General features: G+C 48.6%; 1 protein-coding gene and 1 long non-coding RNA gene across 3 annotated transcripts in view; one reads left to right on the top strand and one right to left on the bottom strand.

The window, feature by feature from the left end:
- The window catches only part of ACADM (acyl-CoA dehydrogenase medium chain), a 769,283-nt gene that overhangs the window by 509,790 nt on the left and 241,075 nt on the right, over positions 1–18,418 (bottom strand). The gene's annotated exons all lie outside the window — the stretch shown is intronic.
- On the top strand, positions 1,072–8,572 carry LOC142412057 (uncharacterized). The gene is made up of 3 exons (XR_012776356.1): positions 1,072–1,170; positions 7,740–7,866; positions 8,006–8,572. It is a non-coding gene; the product is annotated as an uncharacterized LOC142412057 (long non-coding RNA).

Raw genomic sequence — 18,418 nt, 5'->3', positions numbered from 1 at the left:
TGTTAATACTGATAAGCAAAATCTCTGATAAGAACACCCCCCACCACCAAACAGGAAAACTCTGCTCTGACTGCTCTAGTGCCTCTGCCCCTTGCTGTGGGCGAGGAACTTTCCTGAAAGATGACTTTGTGGAATAGAGGCAGACGACCAAGACTGACGGTGTCGGTCACTTGACGTCCACCTTGTTCTTCCCAAGCAGTTAAGTCGGTTGTGCCTGCGTCTGGTGACTCCGTTTAACCTAAGATGAGGCAAGGAAGGGGACCTTTCTGATTTACGTTGTGTTGCATCTTTGGAAAAATATTTTAAAAATGCGATGCCCAGTCAAAGCTCCTGGCAATGAGAGCGCTAGCCACTGCACACAGCTGCTCCCGCTCGTGACTGACTGGAGCCCAAAGGCTCGACATGGGGGCTTTGATCGATTGTCGATGCTTTTGAAATGCACAGCTTTTCTCCTTCCGTCCTAATGGCTTTATAACTGATTCCTAATCTCACTCTTCTGAATGAGTTAAGATATGGCTGAATATGTTGCTGAGTATATGGCTTGCTTTGTGGTATTTCTATTAGGCTTGAAAGAAAGTATCGCTGACTTGCCTAAGGAGAGGTTTATATTTCATATAATAGAGGATATACATCCTGATGTGCCTGCTGTTTATAATGCATCGGTAGAATTTATCATAGGAACATCCAGACCTCTTAAACACGCGCTAAATTTAACTTTAAAGCAATGTTAATTCAGGGGGAAAAAACAGTATGCATCATCTGTCGTCAATTTTATAGTCTGTGATATGTGTAACCAATTGTTCTTATTTACATTAATTTGCATTGTGAAAAGCAATTTTACAGTTTCAGTCAGACTTAATAAGCAATTTGCAGCTCACTGCCTAATGGCGTAGTTACTTAAGCCTGCCCCCAGGGTGCTTTCTAGACCTGATATGAGACTAAACCTTTTAAATGTTCAATTGAACATCTTAAAAAGTCAAAAAGTCTTTAGCTATTAGACCCGGTTCATACTTGCCTTGTCATATTTGATATTATTGCTACAGATGCCCTTTGATTCATATATATATGTTGCCCTAGACTGCAGAAGTGGTGATTTGATTCTACAAAACATTGTGGCATGGATGGCTCCCGCCGCGCCCAGAGGCACTTTGCTGAAGGAAGAAGGTGAAGGTAAGAATGTCCTGGCAAGCCTTGCACCACGGCATTTGTGGTTCAGTAGATCTACTACCTGGATTTAACGACTGACTCTTCACCAAGGCATCTCATCCTGATGACGCATTTCCGCATTTATGAACGCATGAACCATCTCTGGTAGGTGTGGTAAAAGCTAATTTTAAAAGAAGACTGAATGAAAGCCCTTAATGCACAACAATTTTACTTTAGGTTGAATGTGTTAGGGACAAACTGAAAAACAAAATAACCTACGTTTGGGTGATGCTGCAGAGGCTATTGTGATTTTTGGCACTCGCAGAGCACTACCAAAGGGCTCTTTGCCCCGTCAAGTTACATTAGGAGCTTACCACTCTTCTAATAGTATGTTTGATCGTTGAAGAGGTGCTTTGAGAAAGCGTGTAAGCAGTCCCATAGGGAAGGTCGCTGGTTCCGAGCGTTGCAGATGAGCGAGGAAGTAGCAAAGACCTTCTCAAAAGATGGAGCCCCACTTCTTAATTCCTTACTCTGGTCATATGCAAGAAGTGAAGGTCCCGGAATGTTTTAAGTTATGTATTTTATGAAGACTACAATGTACGTGAGACTGAACCAGGTCACTGATGGTGGACGGATTGAGCAATGACCGTGGTTGTATCTCTGGCCTTTGTATCTAGTGGGTCACGTGGAAGTGTCAAGCAGGAGTCAGTTCTGCAAGAATTACGCAACAGATGTGGTGTTTGGTCATCCTTGTACTAGTGATTAATGGAGACAATATAGCCTTGGGGCACTCACTCATTTACATGAAGACATTGAGAAGTTTGAGATCAGGATGCATCAAGACCTATGGTATTGTTGTAGTTTGACAGCAATCCTCTTTCACATTCAGCAGTGTTCATTTCCAACACACTTCCAGATGTTGAGATATTTGTTTCTAACCCATGCTGATATCACATAGATATATGCACTTCGCAACAGATTATGAAAATGTGTGAACGTTATTGGGTTTCTGTCTTCTCTAATATGATAAAGCAAATACAAGGTTTGCTAAATGCCATTTTCTGGGAAAGAATATTGTACCATGCTGAACTAATGTAATACCACCGTCCTTCTTCTTTAGGAGTCTGCTTTATTTCTGCAAGAGGGTTTTACTTCAAAAGGTGTCGCAATTCACTTCACAGTAGTATACAAGAGAGATTCAAACAAATTGCTATAGCTGTGTGCTACTTGGCATATCTTGCATTTGCAGCATTGTGCAGAATGTGGAAAGATAGTCAAGAAAAGTTACGTATCAAATCACCCCATGTCATAATGCAAAAACTCCCTTATCTACAATGAGCTCAAAGTATTTCAGGCTGTGGATATCCCAGCCAGTTTAGCAAAAAATAGCTAAAGTAAAATTATGCTTTTATAATGTTTTTCAGCTAGATCTGGCTAGTTTGAGGCCATCTGAGCTTTGTGATGCATGGAGGTGGTGTAGGTAGCCTAGGCAATATGGTACTGTCTATTTGTACTTCAGAATATCAATGATCTAACCTATTGTCAGTTTTAAACCTTTTCTTTTTTTAAGATGGCCTTTGCTGTTTTCTCACTGCTACGTAATTAAAAAGCACAAAAGTTCGGAAAGCAAAGTGTGAGAGGTTGAAGACAGCCTTTTAGAATGGGAGGTATAAAACATTTTTACAGCACTAGCATGAGCCTTTACTACTTTTCAGAGGTTCAGTTGTAACACAGCTAATATTTTTAGCTTTTTATGAAAAAGAATGACAATTATGGCTGCACACAATATGAACTATATTCCGTGGCTGAAGGCAGCGTTAGACCTGGGGCAGGAAGAAGGCTGGAGCTCCGCTCCCTCCACCCATGCCCTGGACGGCCTCGGCTCAGGTCTGACTTACCCCATCAGGGCCTTGCCACAGCCCAGGGCTCTCGCAGGTGACTTTGCTGTTGTCCTTTCACACCAGCTACTTTGGTAATCCTGCTGCAGAGTTTGCCAGAAAACCCACCAGGGGATAATGTTTTTTTTCAACCTGCTCTGGATTCTTCCTCTGCACTTACCAAGAAGCAGCCCGTACCTAGGGATAAAGGCTGGTCACCTGAGACAACCATGCCCAGCTAAGGCTTGGTTTGCTCTCCGCCCCTCACTTTGGGGTGTTCACCCAAGAACCTAAGGGCGTTGAGAGCAGTCACTGCTGCTGACCACACATTTGAGAAGAACCATCTTGTGGAACTGCCACCCAGTCTTTGTTCTGCTTCCCAGACACCCAGCTCTCTGCATGTCTCTAAGTCAGTTGGGTTTTGTGTTTCAAAGTCTATATTCTCCAAAATGCAGAGGTAATGTTTAAGAAAAAAATCACAATAATGGAGGATTTTGGATTAGTTGAGTTCTTTTACCTTTAAATCAATGACTGACAAGGACAATTTCTAGTTTGCTGCAGCACAGTGCAGACACAAAATGTTTTTTTGTTGTTTATTAATGTTTAATAAACAGCAACCTGCAGACGTAAGATGGTACTTTACAGGCTAGTGCTGCTATGTTGTTGTGAAGATGATGCACTGCATCTAACCCTTCTGGTAATGGACACTGGTCTTTTCATCTTTCATTGATTTTTGCAAGATGGGTTTTATCAGCTGAGCTGCATACCCTCTAGGTTCATGCTGAATACCGAGTATATTCATTAAAGCGTAGAGAAGAACTCAGGAGAGATATTAGTCCATTAATCATTTGCACATATAGTGACCTTCATGCCTATATCTCAAAGTGGACAGCCACGCCAGCCCGAGCGGCAACACCAAAGCACGTTAATTCTCAGCCCGGGCGAGGACAGCGCGCTCTCTGAAGGCGGCCACAGGAGGAAGGAGTCCTGCGAGGAACAGGGGAGCGTGCGAGGAGATCATCCCCGAACGCAGAGAGCACAGCCAAAAGCAAACAGCCGCGGGAGCGCGGGCGGTCCCAGCAGAGCCCCGCGGGGCGGGCGCTGGGGAGAGGGCAGCCCCGACCATCCGCGCCCGTGCCGGACCCAGCCCTCGCTGCGGGAGCTGCGGGTGCCCGCGGGGGTAACGCGGCGCGGAGAGGTCTTCACCAACAGAAGGTGATGTTGTTCTTTAAAAGGCTGAGATCCACAGAGGGAGAGTCTAGCGTTTTGACGTACCGAAATCAACCCCTGTACAGATGGCTCACAGCTTACTTGCAAAGACTGTTTCACGTCCAGAGTCCTTTTCAGAGGCTAAGAATGATCGTTAAGGCAAATTGGAAACCAAATGAGCGGACATGTTGTGCTTTAAATGATTATGCCAACATTTTGAAACTGATTACAGCATAGAACAAGGCAGAACATATTTCTTTAAAAGGAATTATGTACAAAAGCGTGAAACCTTTTCTGCAACTATTCTGATAACAGCGTGCAAAGACTGGCTGCAAAAACAAGACAAACAGCCACAAGAAGATGTTCAGCTTGAGTGAACTTTGTGTTTGTGCTGGTGCCTTGTCCTCCTCTGCTGCAGCAGTGGGCTGCTTCAAAAGCGGTGGGACCTCGTGGAGAAGAGACTCTGGCCCTTGTAGCTGCCAAAACCAGCATCCGTACAACTTCAGGGACTCGCCCCTTCATGCTAGAGAGCGATTTGATCCCCTACATCAGAGCCTTCGTGCGGCGATACTTGGCTTGTGTTTCTGCGGGACTGTGGCAGGAGGCAGCCCTGCGGCCGCCGGCCGGGCTGGGGGCAGGCGGGGGCGGCGAGCGGCCCCCTCGCTGCCCAGCCTGCAGCCGCCGGGCAGCCGGCCTGCCCCAGCGCGTTCCTGGGCCCTTCTGAAGGCGGGTCTGCGCGTCCTTCGCGCGCTGCCTCCTCGTCCCTGGCGCGGGGGAGAGCGCTGCAGCGGGAGCTGTGGCGGAGAGCTGCGGGCGGACGTCCCTGCCTGGCCTCGGGGAGCACGTGCACCAGGCAGGGACGCAGGACGGGTGCTCAGCGGGGAGCCAGAGCCAAAGCATGCGCCGGACAGAGGGACGGTTTTGAGGATGCTCTGTGAAGTTACAAAACCAGCACTTAGGTACCTGACGGGGGATGTGGGTCTGGCCCAGCCTCCCAGATGGGCCCTTAGCACTTGCAGTGTGTGTGTGTTCAGTCAAGTCCCCTACCGCAGAGATCAGCTGGGTCTTTGTGTCTCTTGGAGTGAGATCAAACCTTAAAGTGCAGCACGACCTTCTGCCTTTCTTCCTTTTTTACAGGAGTTTTCCTTCTCTTTTGCCCTGTCGTGGTGTTTTGGCGGGGGTGGGAGGTGCGTTACAAATGCAAATCCCCAAGCGAACACAAGATCGGTTGCCGCCTGTCAAGGGCCGATGTGGTCGGTGGGGTCTTGGGAGGTGAGCTAGGCATGGCCGGGAGACACGAGGGGAGACTTAACAAAGTGCTGACCTTCCACCGTGCCCGAAGGGCACCGTCGTGGCCGCGTCCCCGGCAAAGAGGCGGGTTTCTGTGGCACCGTCATGGCCGCGTCCCCGGCAAAGAGGTGGCTTTCTGTGGCACCGTCGTGGCCGCGTCCCCGGCAAAGAGGTGGCTTTCTGTGGCACCGTCATGGCCGTGTCCCCAGCAAAGAGGCGGGTTTCTGTGGCACCGTCATGGCCGTGTCCCCGGCAAAGAGGCGGGTTTCTGTGGCACCGTCGTGGCCGCGTCCCCGGCAAAGAGGTGGCTTTCTGTGGCACCGTCGTGGCCGCGTCCCCGGCAAAGAGGCGGGTTTCTGTGGCATGGCTGCCACCGAGGGCGCTGCCGGAGCCCTGTACCCTGGGCACGCGGGGCTCCGGGCAGAGGCGCCGGCAGGCAGGAGGGCTGGACAAGCCTTGGAAGCAATACCTGTCTAGTGAAGTGAGCATGGCCTTGAGCACGGTGACGGTGTCACACGGGGCTGCCTGTGGCTGGTATCGCTTGTTTCCCACTGGAGTAGGAACGGATCAAACTGCTGCTGTGATACAGCCTATGAGCTGTGTAAGTGATATCAAAACACTTTTTAATTTATCCTGAAATGGTTCTGATACACTGAAAATACTGATGGCACTGACTGCTTTTGATTCACTTTTCTCTCTCATCCGTAGTGCCGTATACTTTCCAGCTAACTCCAGTGTCTCATTCGCCAATTCTTTGTTTTCCTCTACCAAATCTCTGCTAGACTTTGAAAAAAAGAGGTGAGTCTATCAGCTTTATTTGCGAGGTTTCGTTGACTGTCTTCAGAACACCCACATTCGAGCAGCTTGTCTGTGGATTTTTAGTTAACTGCTGGGGAAGCTGCTTTATGACAAAAGTATGATTAATGATTGCTTTTGCATGTTTCTTATAAACGAGATGCTCTGTCACTAAATAAATACACAAATAAATGGGCTGGGTGTAAAAGAACATGTTTTTCACCAAAAGTGACATCCTTAGTTGTAAATTTTAACAGATGTCATGAAACCAAAGATATTATAATCTATTACAAAAAGCCTTTGAAGTTCTATTTTAATTAAGTTGCAAAGCCATCAGGACTCTTGGAGAGAAAATGATATGTGTAGTGTATCTCAAGAACTGCTTGAATGTGATCACGAGGATGTGATGGGCATGGCTGGAGAACAAAAGTGCAGAAGAACAGAAGCTAAGAGCAGTCACGACTGTAGCAACGCATAGTTGATCTTTAGCAAAGCAACCCTGGCATGGAAAGCGACTGTGAAAAAATTGCGGCCACTCCCTTAAAACACCCTTCTTACTCAGGGAGCAAAAGGGGAAAGGCTCTGAAGCCGAAGCCAGCTTTGGAAGCAGCTGAGCCTTAACAGAAGCAGAGAATGGTATGTCCTGGGGTAAAAGTGTATTCACATACAGGCGGTGAATTTCTTTTAAATCATTTTCCCCAGATGCTCTTGCTCTCCGTCAGTGCCAGTGGCTTGCAGCCCCCTCGCAGGTCCCTGTCCCCGCTGCCCCGCAGCAGCGTGCGGAGGTGGGGACGACGCGGGGCACAGCACCCCGTGCCCACCAGCTGGACCTGCCCTGCACCGGGTAGCACGGACGGGGCCCTTCAGTGCTGCCGCAGGAATAAATGCTGTGAAGCTGTTCCAGAAGCAGCGTCGTCCCGGACCAAATCCCCAGCTGGGCAAAAGCAAGAGCCCCAGCACTGAACAGGGCTCAGCACACCTTGTAAACAAAAATATGTCTCAAACTTCTGATGACGGTGACGCCTGTGAACCTGAAACGTGTCTCAGGTGGAGCAAGTGCTCAAACCAGCCAGAACTGGGTCTGAAGGCAGTTTTCCACTTGCTCTCCTCCTGCGTTGCCCAAGGCAGACATCAGCATCGTAAGGATTGCTGCCCCTTCACAGCCTTTGGACAAACTCCGGGGTCATCTTCAGCAAACGCAACGCGGCTTGTTCGTTGTGCAAGCGTTGGTGGGTGCTCCGCCGCACGCTGCAGACACCTTGCAGCTTTTGTCTTCCAGAAACCTCTGACTGAATGAAAGAAGGGCGGGACTGTAGTGGATTTGTCGCTGAATGTATTATATTGGCTGCGGATGGAGCCCCTGCTTGCTTTATAGCAGTGCTGGTTTTTGACTGAAGGTAACCATATGCTGTATTTCCGTAGCATGTGTTTCAATGAGAGTTCCCTACCAGAGCAGATGGGCACGCTCCAGTATGGCAGAACTGTGTCTCTGTGGCACCACTACGAACGCCGGTGTGTAACCATGGAGTCGATGGCGCTTCACGTTTGGGTATGGTAAGCATGTTTTAAATAGGTTTGTGATTCCCCTAACTAATATAAATTCCAGTTAATCGCTCTTCTCAAATCCCAGTTGTGTGCCCACCGCTCACTGGCTCTCCAGTTCCATATTGTCACTCTTTTGGTCCCAGCGATGCCATCATTGGCTGTGTCACTGCTGCTGCGTTACGGAGGTCTTCCAGCCCAGTCTAGACAGGCGTTCTTACAAACCGTCCATTGTGTGCTTGATCATCAGCTAAACGAAGCAGCAGCACAGCAGTCACAGGCGAGTCAGCCACCGGCCCACTTCGTATCCTGTCGGTTCAACGTCTTGCTCTACTAGAGACTGCCTGCGTAATGTTGGGCAAGCCATTTAGAATTACACAGATATCTCATTTCTCATTACAATAAGCAGGAGTTAATCCCTGAGGCCTGTGAGCTGCCCGAGCTGCCCAAGGCCCCGCTCCCTCGCTGGAGGCTTGGCAAGGCTGCTCTGCCTTTCGTGGGAGAACTGAACGCGGCTCCTGCCCGGGGAGGTGGCACCGAGACCACGGGACAAGCCCGCGAGCTGCGGCAGTGCCATTGTAAGTGAAGTGCCTACGACTCCGCGAGAAGAAGCATTGCGGCGTTGAGCTCTCAGTTCTGCTGCCTGCAGCCAGCTCCCCCTGCCCTGCCCTGCCCTGCCCTGCCCTCCCCTGCCCTGCCCTCCCCTGCCCTGCCCTGCCCTGCCCTCCCCTCCCCTGCCCTCACCTCCCCTGCCCTGCCCTGCCCTCACCTCCCCTGCCCTCCCTTCCCCTCCCCTGCCCTGCCCTGCCCTGCCCTGCCCTGCTGTCCCCTATCCTCCCCTCCCCTCCCCTGCCCTCCCTTCCCCTCCCCTGCCCTGCCCCAGCCCCACGCTCCTGGTTTTGCTGCTCCTCCTCCCGGCCGGTGTTTCCATCACCGCTTACACCCAGGTACGCGCAGACCATTTTCTTTCACCCAGTCATTTCCTGGTTTATTTGATTCTGAAATAATTGTGCTCAAGCATTAAAACAGGGTGATTCAAATTATTTTTAAAGAGCTACATGTCTGCGCAGGGGCTTACATAGGAGAAATAATGGGATGAATAAATGGATGACTGGTGGATTTGGGTTTTAAATGCAAAAAAAGAACCAAGTTCCCTCTGTCATAAATGTGGGATTTAGAAAGTCTTATTTGAAGGTTTATCTAAAGGGTATATATTTGGTTATGTCTGCAATTTACAGATTGATCCCTCGTGTGAAGTTTTGCAGGGAAAAAGCTATTATTTTAGGGTCTGGGAATAGTAAGCGGGGCTAGATCCACCAGAACTAGGTGGATTTTCAGCACGAAGGAAGCCAGGCAGCACTTGCCCTTCATCGGTATTTGAATGTGGGCTCTCAACTAGAAAAGAAGCCCTGGAGGCTGGCAGAGGATTATCTCCGCTGCTCTGCAGAAGTTCAGGGTATTGCCACCAGAGCAGCGCGCGCCTCCGATTTTATACCAACTTAGCCAAGATAGAAATCGGACTCAGTGCTTCTAGCCTCTGAAGGCAGCCTGATAAAATTAGCAGGAGTAACTTTTTGTAAAAATGTCTTTTGATAGCTTAGCAAAAGCCAGAAGATTAAATACAAGGAAGAGGACTTCGAGCCACGTTTTCTCTCTTGGTGTAAGCAGGTATCATTACACTGAAACAAATGGAGGGACTCTTAATTTACACCCCCGAAGGCCTGACAAATTCCATTTGTTTAACACGATAATGAATAGGCATTTCATGGGTATGCGGTGAGTTCAGGTACAAACCTTAGTTTTTAATTTCCTGCCTGTCTCACTCCCATCTGTATAGCAACCGGCATTATTTCACCGTAGTTGTTTTCAAAATTAACTTCCTACCGAAAAATAACTTTTTTAAATGTAATTTTTGGCTTTTAGACTGATGTCCTCGTTGCAACGCATCTTCATTTTGGTTTCCACTAACTGCTCAGTATTGTGACTCCTGTGGAATTTTTAATGGGCAGACCTCTAACACAACTTTTGCAGCCGCCGGTAATTAGACTCGCCCGCGCGCGATGCAGGGAGCAGGAACCTCTGTAGTCACCAAAGGCGCGGAGTCAGGGAACGAAGCAAAGCTTTGTTTTCCCAGTGAAACAGAGGGAGCTGCCCCCGAGCTTGCTAAGCGTTTTTGCGAACGGCTTAGCGGCAGAGTTCCATTATTTCTGACCTTTCTGTCCACATCATGGCGCAACCGTTGCCATTTGGGACAATTTAAGGTACTTCAGACTGTTCTGTAACAGTCAGCAAACCATTCGAGCATCGTCATTAGCTGTCTCCGCAGCTGGTGGGGAGTGAAGGTGAACGCTTTGGGGCAATTCTGAGCAAGAGTTCCTTCAGCATCATTTTCTTTTCCGGTAGTTCGATGCCAAATACGAATTTCCATTTATTATTGTACTGAGCAGGATAATACATTTCTTTTTGTTGCTGTCTTCCAAGAACCCAGAAAGGAGTACATTTATCTGAACCTATAATTTGTTGGTGTAATGACCGAGAATTAAAGACTGAGGAGAACTAGCAACATCAAGCCTTTTTGATCTTTAAAAAATCTCCCCTTTTTTAAGGTTACTTGCTACGTGCTTTGCTGTATCCAACAGACATAATTTGGGTCTCAGTTAACCTGCGGTTTAGGTCAAAAGGACCAACAGGAAAATTAAAAGAGTTTGACCAGCAAGAAATAATTGTGAGTTTCTTACAAAGTGGATGAAAGAGAGCAAGGACTGCAGCTGTGGCGTCAGGCCGGGGGGGCTCTGGAGGACTCTGGAAACTGTGAACCTCGCACATTCAAAGCCTGCTGGGTCACCGGGGGAAACCCCACGTTATTCCTGCAGCTTTCACGGGCTTGCCACACACGAGAAGCTGTCGTGCCCCCCCCGCTATTTTTAGGGCAGCCCCAGCTCTCCGTCGTGCTCAGACCTCTCCCGACAAACCCATTCCCGCCTTGAACTCCCCCGTGTAAGTTTGCGCGGCGCAACGCTGGTTTATTTCAGAGCAGCGAGGTGGCTGGGCGGTGGTGCCGGCGCTGCTCCCGGATGGGGCTGGGCAGGACGGAGACCTCGCCTCAGAGCCAGGCGCCTGCAAAGCCCACCTCGGAGTCGGCACGAAGCGGTGAAACCCAGCAGTGCGGAAGGGCTGTGGGAAGCGCTCGCGAGACCCTGCCGCTGGGCGACGCTGGCAGCGGGCACCGCCGGCGTCTGCTGCCACGCGGCCAGGAGGGGAGGTGCAGGGCGCGAGCCCCGAAATCGCACACCTTCGCTCCCCTGACCTGCCCGGCTCTCTCAGTGCTACCTATTTCAAAGTGCATACACCTGGGAGGTGAAAACGACATTTACTGGCCCTAAGTTGAAATTTTATAAATGATCTCTTCAGTAGATTTTACTTTTAATGTTTTCTCCATGCTGTTAGGAAATATGCTGTTTACAGGTGATTACATTTTCTAAATGACTGCGTTTGCTTCTTAGCCTGTAAGTGAAATGCCTGGAAAAATGTGTTTCTGTAGCCTTCAAGGGAAATAGTGGAAGTCCCTCCCTCCCGGTTCAAGACCGCTCTCAAAAATCCACCCAGGTTTTAGCACTGGATTTATCTCAACAATGCACGGTCCTTGAAAAGCTTCCTGAGCTGTTTGTACTTACAAGGAACATTTGTAATGCAACTTTAGAGCACACCGAGTAAATATGTCTAGCTTGGCAGAATGCTTGAAGAAAACCTCCTCAGTTCAATCATTAGGTCAAGCCAAATAAATTTCTATCTTCTTCAAAGAAAATTACTAGTGAATGTCGAGGCTGAAGTGATTTTAACTTCCCTGACATTGAAGATTTAGTTACATCAAACAATAATGAACAGCTGAAAGATGTAATTTTGGTTATAAAAAGAGTGCAGCAACTACACATGCAAAGACAAAATAATCCTTGCTATTCACTGCACCATAATGTTTAAATACTTATGGCATTAAATACTAGTAAGACTTATTTTTAGAGGCAGCTGATGGCTCTGGAGCTTAGTCCCCACTCAGTCTGTCAGATTCCTGAGTTTCAGAGGAAAAACTATGCAGGAAATCTTGTTCTTCAGTCGTGCTTTCTATTGCGTTACAGATCAGTAAATGGCAGTAAATGGAGCTCTGGCAATGGGAAGGTCGCTGCAGGGCCTTTGGAAATGAAAGGACTATTTTGTGTCTCCTTCAGAGACTCCTCTGTATTTATTGGTGTGTGTTATCCAGCGGCTGGGGTAATGGGCCTCAGAAGAAAGTGTTGTTTAAGTAAAATAGCTGTGGTTTGGGGGAGAATAACTAAATCGGAAGTTCTGAGAAGCAACGGCCGTGTTCTCAGGCATCTGAAATGTATCTGCTACTAAAAGGAAAGCAATTTTTTCTAATTCCAAAATCCCAGTTTGCAAGGATGCTAAATCATCCTCGGGCTTAACACAATAGTCTCTTGGCAACTGCAGATGCTTATCTTGAAAGATTCATTTCTACAACAGATTGAATTCTCAGAAAAGGAGCCAAACATAAAGATGTTAGAAATCAAAGTGAAAATCCAAAAGGGTTTTGAGGCTTGATTTGGTTAAGCATCCAAATGTGTGGGTATTTGTTTGTAACTTATTCAAGCTGCTTAAATCTAGAAAACTGGTAATAGGCCCTGCCCTCCCTGCTCTGGGACGGAAAGTCTGGGCACATACAGTCCCAAATTGCATTGACCTTTTTTGCTGCCAAATTCTATTGCATTTTCATTTCTAATTTACTGTCCGATCCAGCCCCAAGGTCTCTAGCTTTTACTGCTTTCTAGGTTTCCATTTCCTATTCAATATGTGCTTTTCCCCCTTGCTTAATAGTCTTCAGTTTTTCCCAGTTAAGTCTCATCTTATTACTCAAAAATTTAGGGGCTGATATATGAGATGAAACCGACAATCCATCCATTTTGTTATTCTTTCTTCTATAATTTAGCAGGTTCAGATATTTCAGAAGGCATAGAAAAAACACAGAAATGGATCATTATGGAAACCTTTGTCCATAGGAAAAATCCGTAGTGTATTTCTGTGCTAACATAGAGGGTTTATATCCTCTTCCATAATATCCAGCTGAAATGAGCGTTTCATCTCAACACCCGTATACATAGCTATATTTTTCTGAATTCTATTAGATGTTCACTCTCAGTAATATCCATCGGCAATGAGTTCCACAGGTTTATTCTGAGGTTTAGGGGTTGTTTCTGCCTACATTTGTGTTTCCTCTGATGACACTGGTATTATTTATCTTTTTTGCTGGTTTGCTAATTTTCCAAAGTAGTGTCACTTGTGATTGTCATTGATATGCTAAATGTCACTTCCTTTCGAGTGGCAAGGAAGATGCTATATAAAATGAATTACAATACACATCCTCCCTCTAATTTTTAAAGTACATTTGTATAAAGTATATTTTAAAGTATATTGTAAAGGCTTTTCTCTGAAGTCTGTGGCTGGAATTACCGACCTCTCTCTTTCTGGCAGCTCTTTTGCATTGCTATCTTTTGGTAAGTAGCTGGCTCACAAAGGGAAAATATCCGCATAAGAAATCTCTCTGCATGCTTCTCTTTTAGTTTTCCATTACCTCTGAATATTCCTGATGACATTTCTTTAATTCGCTCTTCCTGGCGATTGCACCATTTTTCTGAAAACGGCAGGCTGGAAATACCACGTTGCAGGTGAAGGAGGAGGAGGCAGAGCTCAGGTGGCTCCTCGCCGGGGTGGGCATGGTGGGGGGCGAGGTCCCCTGCACCGCCGGCCCCTTCGCCCCGGCACGGGCGCCGGTGGGTGCCGCAGGCGGCCGGTCCCCGCGGCGGCGAGGGACGAGAGACCCGGGCCAGACGAGCTGCGTGAGCCCCGCTTTGGGCCGGCGGCGCTGGTGGTTCAGTGCCAGCCTCGCGGCCGAGCCAGACCCCACGCCCGTAGTCACCTGGCACTTCCTCCCTTTCCTTCGAGTTATTTCTTTATTTTAGCGTTCAAGGCTTGCCAGCCGCGCCGGACTGGTGGCACCTTTGCGGATCTTCTTGGCAGCACTTCCCGCCTTTCACTCAGCTTGCTTTCTGCGTATTGGATGCTTTTGATCCGTGCTTGGGATTTATCGGTTTAATTAATCTAATCTCTGCAGTATCATCCATGCTAACTGAAATAATTCCTGACAATGTTTTGTTGATCCCTGTGATTGCTGAATGAGAGTGAAGCTATGTGGCAGCATACGGCAGTATTTCTTATCTGCGATAGCTAAGTTTAGCATTTTAGAGTTTTTAAATCCTTTTTCTTTTAATCAGAGTTATCTATTTGCTTAGAGATCAGGCCATTTTTGTGTGCTTCCTCATTGATAAAACTATGCTTTTTAATGTTCTGTAAAATCCTATTGTGTTCCCACAGACTTTTGCAGGAGCAAACTTCGTACACGAAAGCACAGGGCATTGCTACAGTGAAATGCACGGAAGTGGTGTGGTGCACGGGCTTTTTTTCTAAGTATTAAAATTTGTCGTTTATTTTTAAATGTTTGCAGAAAGAACAATGTTTTTTAAATAAGTACATGGCTAGATTAATCCAGGACTACTCCCAGTAATGGCAATGTTACAGTTTCAGGCCCTCAGTGGTTATACCAACAGTAACGTGATATCGGTAAGGTTTCTTTACGTATAAACTGCCACTGAGTTGAGAGTTGCGATGACAATCCTGTCTTCCAAGGATGCACTGAAGCATTTTGGATCCCGGTGCCCGGTATTTATGGAAGGTTTTTAGGGTACAGACTCAGCAGTTTGCACAGTTTGGTGAATTCCTTTGGAGCAATTAGTGTAACACCGGGCTGGATTTGCAAGACTGTGTAAGCCATTCTACTTCAAGCGTATCAAACTTTAAAACATCTCCAATACAAACATTGATTCTGTTTGGATCATTTCATGTGTTCTTGCGGCTCTGCTGAAATAACGGTGAGCAACTCAGCGGTTGGTTGGCACAGGTCCTGGTCCTTCCTTAGACCTGTGGACCAAGGGCCTGGCTGGTCCCGCGCGGAGCCCGAGACGGACCCCTTTGCCTCCGAATCGATGACTTTCCTGGCCCTGCTGATACAAAGGGATGGTAGCAATTGTCCACTGAGCCCCAGCAGCCGAGTGCAATGTACTGCGCTTCTCACACCGTCATGGAAATCTGTATTGTCGCCGTTGCAGTATGTCCTGCTGCAGCTGCAGACTGGCGGCTTTGCCTTCCCGTTGTCCTGGTTCTGGCGTAGTTGTTTATGTTAGTGACAAAAGAACCCGTCAAAAATTTACTCCCAGTTGATTTATTTTTCACTTGCAAAACAGAGAATCAGTCCGCATATTTTTAATACGATTTTTTTCCCCAGGGAATGGCGAGTTTTAGTCTACATCTCTTCTCTGGGATGTGCAGAAAGCCCTACAATGCTATCTGGAGACATTGTGTGGCAGAAATTGCCTCAAGAGAGTTTTCTTTCATGCTTTATCCCAAAATGCTTATGTGGCTGTTCAGCACTCTTCCACCAATTACTAAAAGAAGCGTGTGCTCGTGTGGCACTCTGTGAATGGGACGTGACGAACAGACCTACCGGCAAATTTGCTGGGGTAAAGCAGATTGCTGCCCTGAAGAAGATCCAGACAGCGTGGGAGTGGCATTTTGTTTTGTTTTCCACAGAAAAACCATAATTGCCTTGATATAAATTAACCCTATGATACTGGCTTTCCTTTTTTGCAGTTTGTTCATTTGAAATCACAGTCAGATAGCATGAAGAGATTGGGTTTTTTTTTGCAATCCTGGTCTAGGTTGCCTGTTAAAATGATCTTTTTTTTTTTCCTCCTGAAGTAATTTTTGCCCTAGTTCACCGAAAATAGTGATAAGAAGATAGATGAAGCTGTCCTGCCCCCTACGTGTATTTTTAGAGAGGTAGGGTGGCTTGACTGGTAGCTCCGACCCAGTGTTGGTACCTGGTACTGGCCAGGGGATTTGTACTGCTGGATTGCCATATTTTTGTGGATATCACCAGAAACCGAGTTATTCGTGTTCATTAGTTACCTTTTTTTCTAGAGGTAAGATAATTCAGGGTGGCTGAGCCATCTCTTTTATCTGGGATAAGTCCACCCAGGTGCTCACGTTCTCTCCTGTGCCGTAAGCAGCTGGCGCTAACGCGGTGGGGTTTCTCGGTCACAGAGGTGTTTAAGCGGTGCCCTCAATACCTGGGTAGCGCTTTGCCGCAGACCAGTAAACCGTGGCCGCTTCTTCCCTGGTGGGTGCCGTGAAGTTATATTGGTACTTGTTGCCCGCACGTTAGTTTTGAATGATACGAATTCAAAGCTCTTCTAAAAGTAACATCTTCTCGTTGTTCTCTCCTCGCCAGCAGAACTGGCCAGAAGAAGGTGGGAGAGCGACGGGCGAGGCTGCGGCCTGCGTCCCTGCCAGCCCGAGCTGCAGCGCGGGCTCCCGGCGCCGGCGGCCTGGGCGGCACGGGCAGGCTCTGCCCGCCTCGTGCCGGCGCTGGGGGAGCGATCGGTACGAGGCGGGTAAGTCCAGGCCTGTTAGCACAGCGCTGGTCCCAGGCACGATAACAGAATGGCTGATATGAGACCGGATTAATGAATAATTAATTAGGATGTATTCTAATTAGCGTCAATCAACTTGCGGGTGTGGAAAATAAGACCAGTAGATAAGATTGACTTTTCTTTTTTAATGAGGTGACAAATGCGGCAGATGAGGAGAGTATTAATAGGCCAGCCGTCTGCGTGGCATTTGCTTCCGCACCAGCGTGACGTCTGGGAGCGGCTGGGGTGCGGCTGGGCAGCCCTGCAGAGCGGCGGCAGCCGGGGGTCGCCTCTGCGCGGGGCTCGGCCGGCTCCCTCCGCGCCCGCGGCGGGGGGCTCGGGGAGGGTGCGGGTGGCCGTACCCGGCAAGGGTCCGGCTGCTGCGGAAGCCTCTGCCGGGCTGCGCGGGTGCGCGCGGGGCGGAGAGGGACCGCACAGCGGGATCCGGCGAGGGCGCGGGCAGCGGAGCGGTGAGGGCCAGCAGAAGCCGGGTACGAGGGGCTGGAAGGGGTCCGCCTGCTGAATTCAGGAATGAGGTGGGCGAAGCGCGATCGGATCTCAGCCTGCGAGGATGAGCACAGGGAGCAGAAGTTTGATAACGGACAGCTTTTCAATTTAGTGGAGGGGGATATAAGGAGGTCTAAAGCTGGAAGCTGAGATAAAAGCACATCTTGCGTACGGTGGGCGTAATGTGGTAACTGGAGCATTCTACCAGAGCTGATGGCCAACTCCTCGTTGCCAAAATGTCTTAATGGAGCTTGGTTTGTGGTTTTCTGAAAGGGTGCTCCACTTGGAAAGGAATTAATCCTGGAAAGTTTTATGTCCGAGCCACAGTGGATGCTCACAACAGCCCTTCCTGGCTACAGACCCACAAGTACTTGCTCCAGGTAATTTCACTGGAAGCGGGATCAGACCCGCGCCCCGTGGAGGAGCGCAGTGCCGGCCGGCCGACGGCTGTCGCCGTGCTGTGGCGCGCTGGTGAGCAGCACCGCTGTGGCTCTGCAGCTAATCAGCACGTCAGCTAAAGTGGATTTGATTTTGAGAAGTCTTATGGACCCTAATAAAGATCAGTAATCATTAAAATTAACCACACGCTGATTTAATCAACATATAGCTTTGTTAATTACTAGCTTTTTCGTCGTGTCCATCTGTTTTAAAGATTTTAGTGAACCTGCAGCAGATGTTCATGTAAATATAATAAGCTGGTTGCCATGTAAATATAAAATTTTCAGGAGTGTTTGTGTAACAGACTTCCAATATATTTGTGCTGTTGTCAGTATCACGTCTTTAGTGGCTTAAACACAAAACTGATAACTTTGTTAAGATCCCCATTAGAGACAGTCTCTGCTGCCAGGCTGTCCCTCTGCCCTGCCTCCCCCCGCACGCCGCTCCTCTGGGCTGTGCTCCGTGGCCCAGGCCCTGGAGATGTGCCGCGGCGTTCCAGCGCTGTGCGGGAACTGCCACCTAAAAATGAAATAGGACCCGTCTAGTCACGCTCCCTTCCAGGGTATAAAAAATAATTTCTGTGCTCACGGTGATGTGATTCATTCATGGGAAGGGGTTCGTGCAGCTGGACGTGGCAGGGTTGCAGCCAGCTTTCCCCTCTGAGCCGTCGCGCCGGCGGGGAGCCCGGCTCAGCGAGCGGGAGGCGTGCAGGGAGCGGAGGGGAAGCTCACAGGGGAGCGGAGGGGATGCTCACACGGGGAGCAGAGGGGATGCTCACATAAGGGAGCGGAGGGGATGCTCACAGGGGGAGCAGAGGGGATGCTCACAGGGGAGCGGAGGAGATGCTCACACAGGGAGCGGAAGGGATGCTCACAGGGGAGCGGAGGGGATGCTCACATAAGGGAGCAGAGGGGATGCTCACAGGGGAGCGGAGGGGATGCTCACACAGGGTCCCCACAGGGCGCAGGATGCCCGGGGGGGCAGCGGTGAAACTGGGTTGGCGTGACAGTACAGAAAGCAAACTGGCAAGTGTTTTAA

The sequence above is a fragment of the Mycteria americana genome, chromosome 7 (genome assembly GCF_035582795.1).
Source record: "Mycteria americana isolate JAX WOST 10 ecotype Jacksonville Zoo and Gardens chromosome 7, USCA_MyAme_1.0, whole genome shotgun sequence".
Taxonomy (NCBI): Eukaryota; Metazoa; Chordata; class Aves; order Ciconiiformes; family Ciconiidae; genus Mycteria; species Mycteria americana.
The sequence above is the reverse complement of the archived record's forward strand: the minus strand, read 5'-3'. Positions and strand labels throughout refer to the sequence as shown.